Here is a 6,813-nt window from a genome sequence, read left to right as displayed (position 1 = left end):
GGGGTTGGGGTTCTTTATATAGACCCCCCCCCCCCCCCGAAACCCTAATTTCCCCTTCGTTTTAGTGAGAGGCCAGTGGAAATGGAGGGAAAAATCCCTCCAATTCTTGAATCGACCAATCACAAGCGAGTTTTCAAATTCGCGTTTGGACAAATCCCATTAAGGGTCTCAGATCAAAACAGAAAAAGGAAAAAGAAAACAATTTGCAACGGTTGAAACCTGGCGGGGAAAGGACGAGCCATTAATTCCTTTCCCCAAAATGGCCATGCATGACCTGTAGGATCAAAAGGAATTCTGTGAATTTGCTATATGCGTTGAAGAAGAGAGAGGAAGGGGAAAGAGAGAGAAACGGCGCTGAGTTCTTTGCTAGGTTTAGGTTGGTGAAATAAAAGGTATGGGCCGGGTCAGTTCAAACGGGTGTGGGCTGGGTTGATTCGGGTAGTGGGCTGATTTTATGGACTGGTCCGAAAAATAATATGGATTGATTGGGCTCGGATTTGGGCTAATATTGGTTGAATGAAAGAAACAAATTGGGCTTCTAAATTTAAATAAAAGATCTTGTTCCATTAATTATATATTAACGTGTGCTAAAATATTACTTACTATAAAATATATTTATTACTAAATAAAATTATACGACGTCGTAATAGCCGTGCGATAATATTTTAAAGTTTTAACAGTAAGTAAATGCTATTTATAAAAATAAATGCGATGCGTGTGCATAAGACGGTAAAGAAATGTTTAAAGTGATCATAATCCAAATCACAATAATAATGGTAATAATAATAATAATAATGATAATAATAATAATAATAATGATAATGATAATGATAATGATAACAACCGTAACAATAATGGTAATAGGCAATGACTATAATTGGATAATAACAAAACGACGGTATTAATTAAAACTAAATTGTAATAATCGTTCTTAAATTATCAAAAATATTAGAAGCGCAAATGACTATTTTGGGAAGAAAGGCGGGACAAAATTGGGTGTCAACAACGATATTAGTAGTGGCTAAGTGTAGCAGACTATCATTAAGAAATTAGATAATTGGTAATATCAAATATATGTAATTTTCTCATTTGCTCTATTTTATGTTTAGGCTTTCAGTATGGCTTTTCTGTTCAAAGCATTATTATTTGCACTTTATGTAATTCACTAAAATTGTTTTGATACAACAATGTTTCTGTTATTGCTATATCTCCGCAAATATCTCCCTTTACAAATTAGACTCACAAAATTTATTTTACTCTGTGGCTTGTCATGATTGCCTAACTGATACAATTAAGATGTCATGTCACTTTTCACTCTAAAATATGAAGACAATTCAATAATTGAAGTGAAAAAGAAAGAAACTGCAGTGCCTTGGATGTTATGGCAAAACTTTTCAAAGTGACCAGGGACATGTTTTCTATTTACTTCTTGTTGGAAAATATCCACCACTTGATTTGACTTGAGCTTGAAAAATATGACATAGGTTTTATATTTCCATTACCTCAACATTATACACAAATAATAATCTTTGTAAGAGGCACCCAAATTTACACAAAAAGAGTAAAGAGAAGGTACCTCAAAGATATAATGAGGCCCAAAAATCTGATTGAGTTATACACAAAAATACACTTCAAATGAACCATCAAAAGAACAAACATATCATAAGCTTAAAATTAAATACACAATTTTGAACGACTGTTAGACTCATGTAGGAATAGTTCCACATTACTCATGAGAATGTCCCCAAAGACAACGTATCCTTAAGGGAACTGTCACATCAGTATGTTGGAATATCTTAAAATCTTAAAGGAACATGAAATTGAAAAACATTTGTGGCTGCTAACTGGCATTTGTGATTGTGATGTAGACAGTGACTTGAAGGAGGTAAATGGGAACCTAAAACAGTGTTTCTATTTAAAATAGTTTTGACTGTTTTATCGGACATGATTCACTCCATTGGCAAAAGGGGTTTCACCTCTTCTGTATACGGTGTACCTTAGCCAAATGGCAATATATTGTGATAATGTATATTTGTCAAGTTATAATACCCCTGGTTACACGGCACTGCTTTCACATTAGCAGAAAATTCTCCCACTTTTACATGTTGTCTAGTACTAGCTACAATGCCAAGGCATAACTGCTACTATTAAATAGATCTCAGCAAAATAATTCACTTATGACTGAACTCAGGTCTTAATCTTCTTTATAATTACCGTAAATGTTCACAATAGGACTACTATAATCGTAATTATGCAGGCTCGTTATCTCAATCGATAACTTATTTCAAGAGAATCAATTTTCTTCTCTCATTTAGTACTAACCAAAGCCTGATGGAAGTATGCTTACAAAACAAAAATAAATAAATATGGCATTTGCTATTGTTCCCTCTTTAAACATGAAATTTCAACTGAATCAAAAAACTAAATAAGGTAAGCTATGGCTAGATAGCTATTACATGAAAACAAAAATCTGACTTAACAAACAAAAAACACTCCTCATCCCTCAATATCTAATTATCGAACAGAGGATGTAAGCCAAGACTAAGTTAGGATATAAAAAAAAAGTTCCAAACTTCATATAATAATAAAAATAATGTCCTGCATTTTACATAACCAACAAAACCTTGATAATATTTGTTAGGATAAACATATCTATATTAATAATTTCTTTTGCAGTATGCAATACAATATACTCATCATTATCATGAGGTCAAAATGATGTTTATTTATATTTAGCAACATCGCAACCATTGGGGTACTCAATGGAATCGCTTTAACCTATATAAAGATTTGTTGAAGCTTTATTTTCGTAAACTTTATATGCTTCGGACCAATTTAAATCCCTACGGATTTTCTTTCGTTGTCAATATAACCATGTTGACAACAACTAGTTATACGCATTCAAATTATCATGTATTGCCAGACTGATAAGAAATCTCATTGCATCCACCACAGGAGAACACATGTATCTCCATACAATAATGTCAGGACTTTTGCGAAAAACTTTTATGCCAGAAGGCACAAGCCGTACTTTATATTTACGGCTTGTATTTCTCATTTTACTCTTCGCACAAGAACCCAATTGTACTCCACTGACATTATACCTTGAAGTCCTTGGGCTATAGGTCCAAAACATCACTTTTCCCAATGAAACAAAATATAGTTGAATTGCGTATATGGTCAATCTGTCCACATTCTTTGACAAATTTAAATTCAAGATTCTCATCACCATTTATAATGTTGAGCGCTACATTGTATCAAAGGTACCGTCGACGGTCATTTGATGTCGGTTCCAATGTGACATAACTTTTCGAGATCTCTTCATATTTCATCAATTTCAGGTACATGAACCTTTCCCAAAGTTTTATAAAGTATTACTAAATAAAATTATACGATGTCGTAATAGCCGTGCGATAATATTTTAAAGTTTTAACAGTAAATAAATGCTATTTATAAAAATAAATGCGATGCGTGTGCATAAGACGGTAAAGAAATGTTTAAAGTGATCATAATGCAAATCACAATAATAATGGTAATAGTAATAATAATAATAATAATAATAATAATAATAATAATAATAATAATAATAATAATAATAATAATAATAATAATAATCATGATGATGATGATGATGATAATGATAATGATAATGATAACAACCGTAACAATAATGATAATAGGCAATGACTATAATTGGATAATAACAAAACGACTGTATTAATTAAAACTAAATTGTAATAATCGTTCTTAAATTATCAAAATTATTAGAAGCGCAAATGACTATTTTGGGAAGAAAGGCGGGACAAAATTGGGTGTCAACAACTTGTCCCTCTTTGACCGGTAATGATGAAAGAATTTTCAGGCAAAGACGTTGACTTAGTAGCCTATTTTGTCCTGACTAAAGAATTTTGGGAGATCAAGGGTAAAGAAAATTTGAGAGAATTGTGGCCGAACTCCGATCTCCGAGTTGCCTACATATCTCGGGTTGCACGAGAATCAGGACGTGTGTAGTTCTGGGATAACTACGACACCTATGAACAACGAGTCCCAATTGATGCGAATCTTTGCAAAATATTGTCCCAGTGTCGAATTATGATGACACTGGGTATGATGATCGAACTTGAGAATTCTGAAATATGAATATGCGTGAACTCGATGATCGGATTATGGATGTAAGCGGAATATTTGGGTTAGAGACGAGTGTTCGGGGTAGACCCTTGACCCTTGTCGGGAAGTCTGAATACCTTTCCCAACAAATTGCCCCAGTTCACTGCCGAAGAAAAAGTTCCACGTTGCGCTAAAGTTCCTGCGAAACTTAAACTAGATAAAACAGTTAGTAAATAAATATTGGAAGTAAAGCGATGTAAAATAAACCCATGAAAAAGCTGCAATGATTTAATAAAATGATAGCCTTAGCTGAGGCCAATGCAACTGAGGTTCTAGGCCGATGATTCATGAGAATGATGCCTTTGGAGATGATTAATGAAAATGAGGCCTTAAACCAGATATGAAGATCAGGTTATTTAAACCGAATGATTTATGAAAATGAGGCTTTCTAAGATGACATAATGAGGTTTTCTTTAAAACCCAATGATTGATGAAAATGAGGGTTTTCAAACCAATATGATTCATGGTGTAAAGCATTTATGTAGTGAATTTTAAAACATTTGTGCGGTGCATGTGCATTTGCAAGCATTTATGCGAAGCGGATGAAAGCATTTGTGCAATGCGTGTGCGGTGCAAAGCATTTTGAAGGCAGCCATGCAATGTATGTGTGGTGCATTTGAAAGCTGTATTGCAATATGCGTGCAGTGTATTTGAAAGCATTTATGCAGAGCATTTGAAGGCATATGGTGCAATGCATGTGCGGTGCATTTGAAAGCTGTATTGCAATATGCGTGCAGTGTATTTGATGCAGAGCATTTGAAGGCATATGGTGCAATGCATGTGTGGTGCATTTGAAAGCTGTATTGCAATATGCGTGCAGTGTATTTGAAAGCATTTATGCAGAGCATTTGAAGGCATTTGGTGCAATGCATGTGCGGTGCATTTGAAAGCATTCATGCAGAGCATTTGAAAGCGATAGTGCTATACGTGTGTAGTGCATTTGAAAACAGCAGTGCGATTCATGTGCGGTGCGTTCGAACGCATTTATGCAGTGCGTTTGCAGCGCATTTGAAAGTAATAGTGCAATGCATGTGCGGTGTGTTTGAGAGCATTTATGCAGGACATTTGAAAGCAATAGTGCATGTGCAATGCATTTGAAAGAATTTATGCGAAGCATTTGAAAGCAATAAAAAATATTTGTGCGTCGATACATTTGAAAAATCATTTGTAAAACTTAAGCATTAATTTATCACAAATTTCGAGAATTATTGACACTTGAGAGGCATAATTGTTATAAGAAAGCTCAAACCGCTCGACGCGTAATCCTTGCAAGGCTGTAAACATTACATATTTCAGCTTCCGCAATTTAGAAATCTGCATTCAAAAATTTTTTGTAAGTTTGGGGGGGGGGGGGGGGGGGGGGGGGGTTGATTCGCGCTGACTTTGAAGATCCGGCTCTTGACGCTTCATGCTTCCAACTTTGTCTGAACTTGTAACCTCCGCCTATTTCTAAGTCTTGGGCTCTTGGCCAACTAATAAAACTATTTGATTAAAAATCATATTATTTCAAAAGAAAATATGCATAGTAAATAATTTTTGCTGCACTTGGGACTGTGACACACTGTGAAACAAAGTGAGCGTCCTTTCTCCAAAATCTTTCCTTTGTCTGATGACTCTGTTGACCATATACTCTTTCATGCCTCTCGATGTCGTTTTGCAATGATGCCCTTAAAATTGTCCCAGTTTCTGGCACAGGAGGATATTGAACTTTTACATGACGAGATCGAGCCTTATATAGGCTGCCTACGTATCCCACTAAGGGAATCAGGTCAAGCGTAGTTCAAAACATACAAGGCAAAATAAAATTGAGGTTTTCTACTAATGTGACCGAAGCCTATGTAGGTCGCCTACGTATCCCATCGCGGGAATCAGGTCAGGCGTAGTTCATAACATACAAGGAAAAATAAAATTGAGGTTTTCTAATAATGTGACCGAAGCCTATGTAGGCCGCCTAGGTATCCCACCGCGGGAATCAGGTCAGGCGTAGTTCATATTACAAACAAAAATGGAAATTTTGGAAATTCCTATCTTAAAAGCCCAAACCCAATATAGGTTTCTTACGTATCCTGCCGAGGGAACGTAGCTTCATTACATAGAAATACATTACAAGACATTACATATAAAATAAATGAAAATCTCCTAGGCGTAGTATCTCTTGACGGCATCTGCATTGATAGCTTTCGGCCACACTTTGCCATCCATTTCTGCTAGAATTAGTGCTCCTCCAGTCAGTACTCGATGAACCTATGCGAAACAATGTCAGTGCTTAGACCCGGCGTATCATCACAAGACCAAACGAACACGTCCATGTATTGCCTTAATAGATCGATTAGTTCTTTCCTTTGAGACGGAGTTAAATGGAAGCTAATTCTTGTTTCCATCACTATTTTTGAATCTCCCAAATTTATCGTCTCTGTTTCAGCTAAATTTGGTTTCGAATTATTCTCGAAATGTTCAAATTCGTTAGTCAATTCTCCAGGCTGCATGTCTTCTTCACATTCTTCAGAGTCTTATTCGGCATTTACTATAGGCTCTCTTGTTTCATTACCTGTCACATTCACAGTGTTAGCAGATTTACTAGTTTGATTGCTGAAAAATAAGAGAAAAATTAATTAAATAAAGAAGGAATAAGAAATAGAAAAGCAT

The sequence above is a fragment of the Lycium barbarum genome, chromosome 3 (genome assembly GCF_019175385.1).
Source record: "Lycium barbarum isolate Lr01 chromosome 3, ASM1917538v2, whole genome shotgun sequence".
Taxonomy (NCBI): domain Eukaryota; kingdom Viridiplantae; phylum Streptophyta; class Magnoliopsida; order Solanales; family Solanaceae; genus Lycium; species Lycium barbarum.
The sequence above is the reverse complement of the archived record's forward strand: the minus strand, read 5'-3'. Positions refer to the sequence as shown.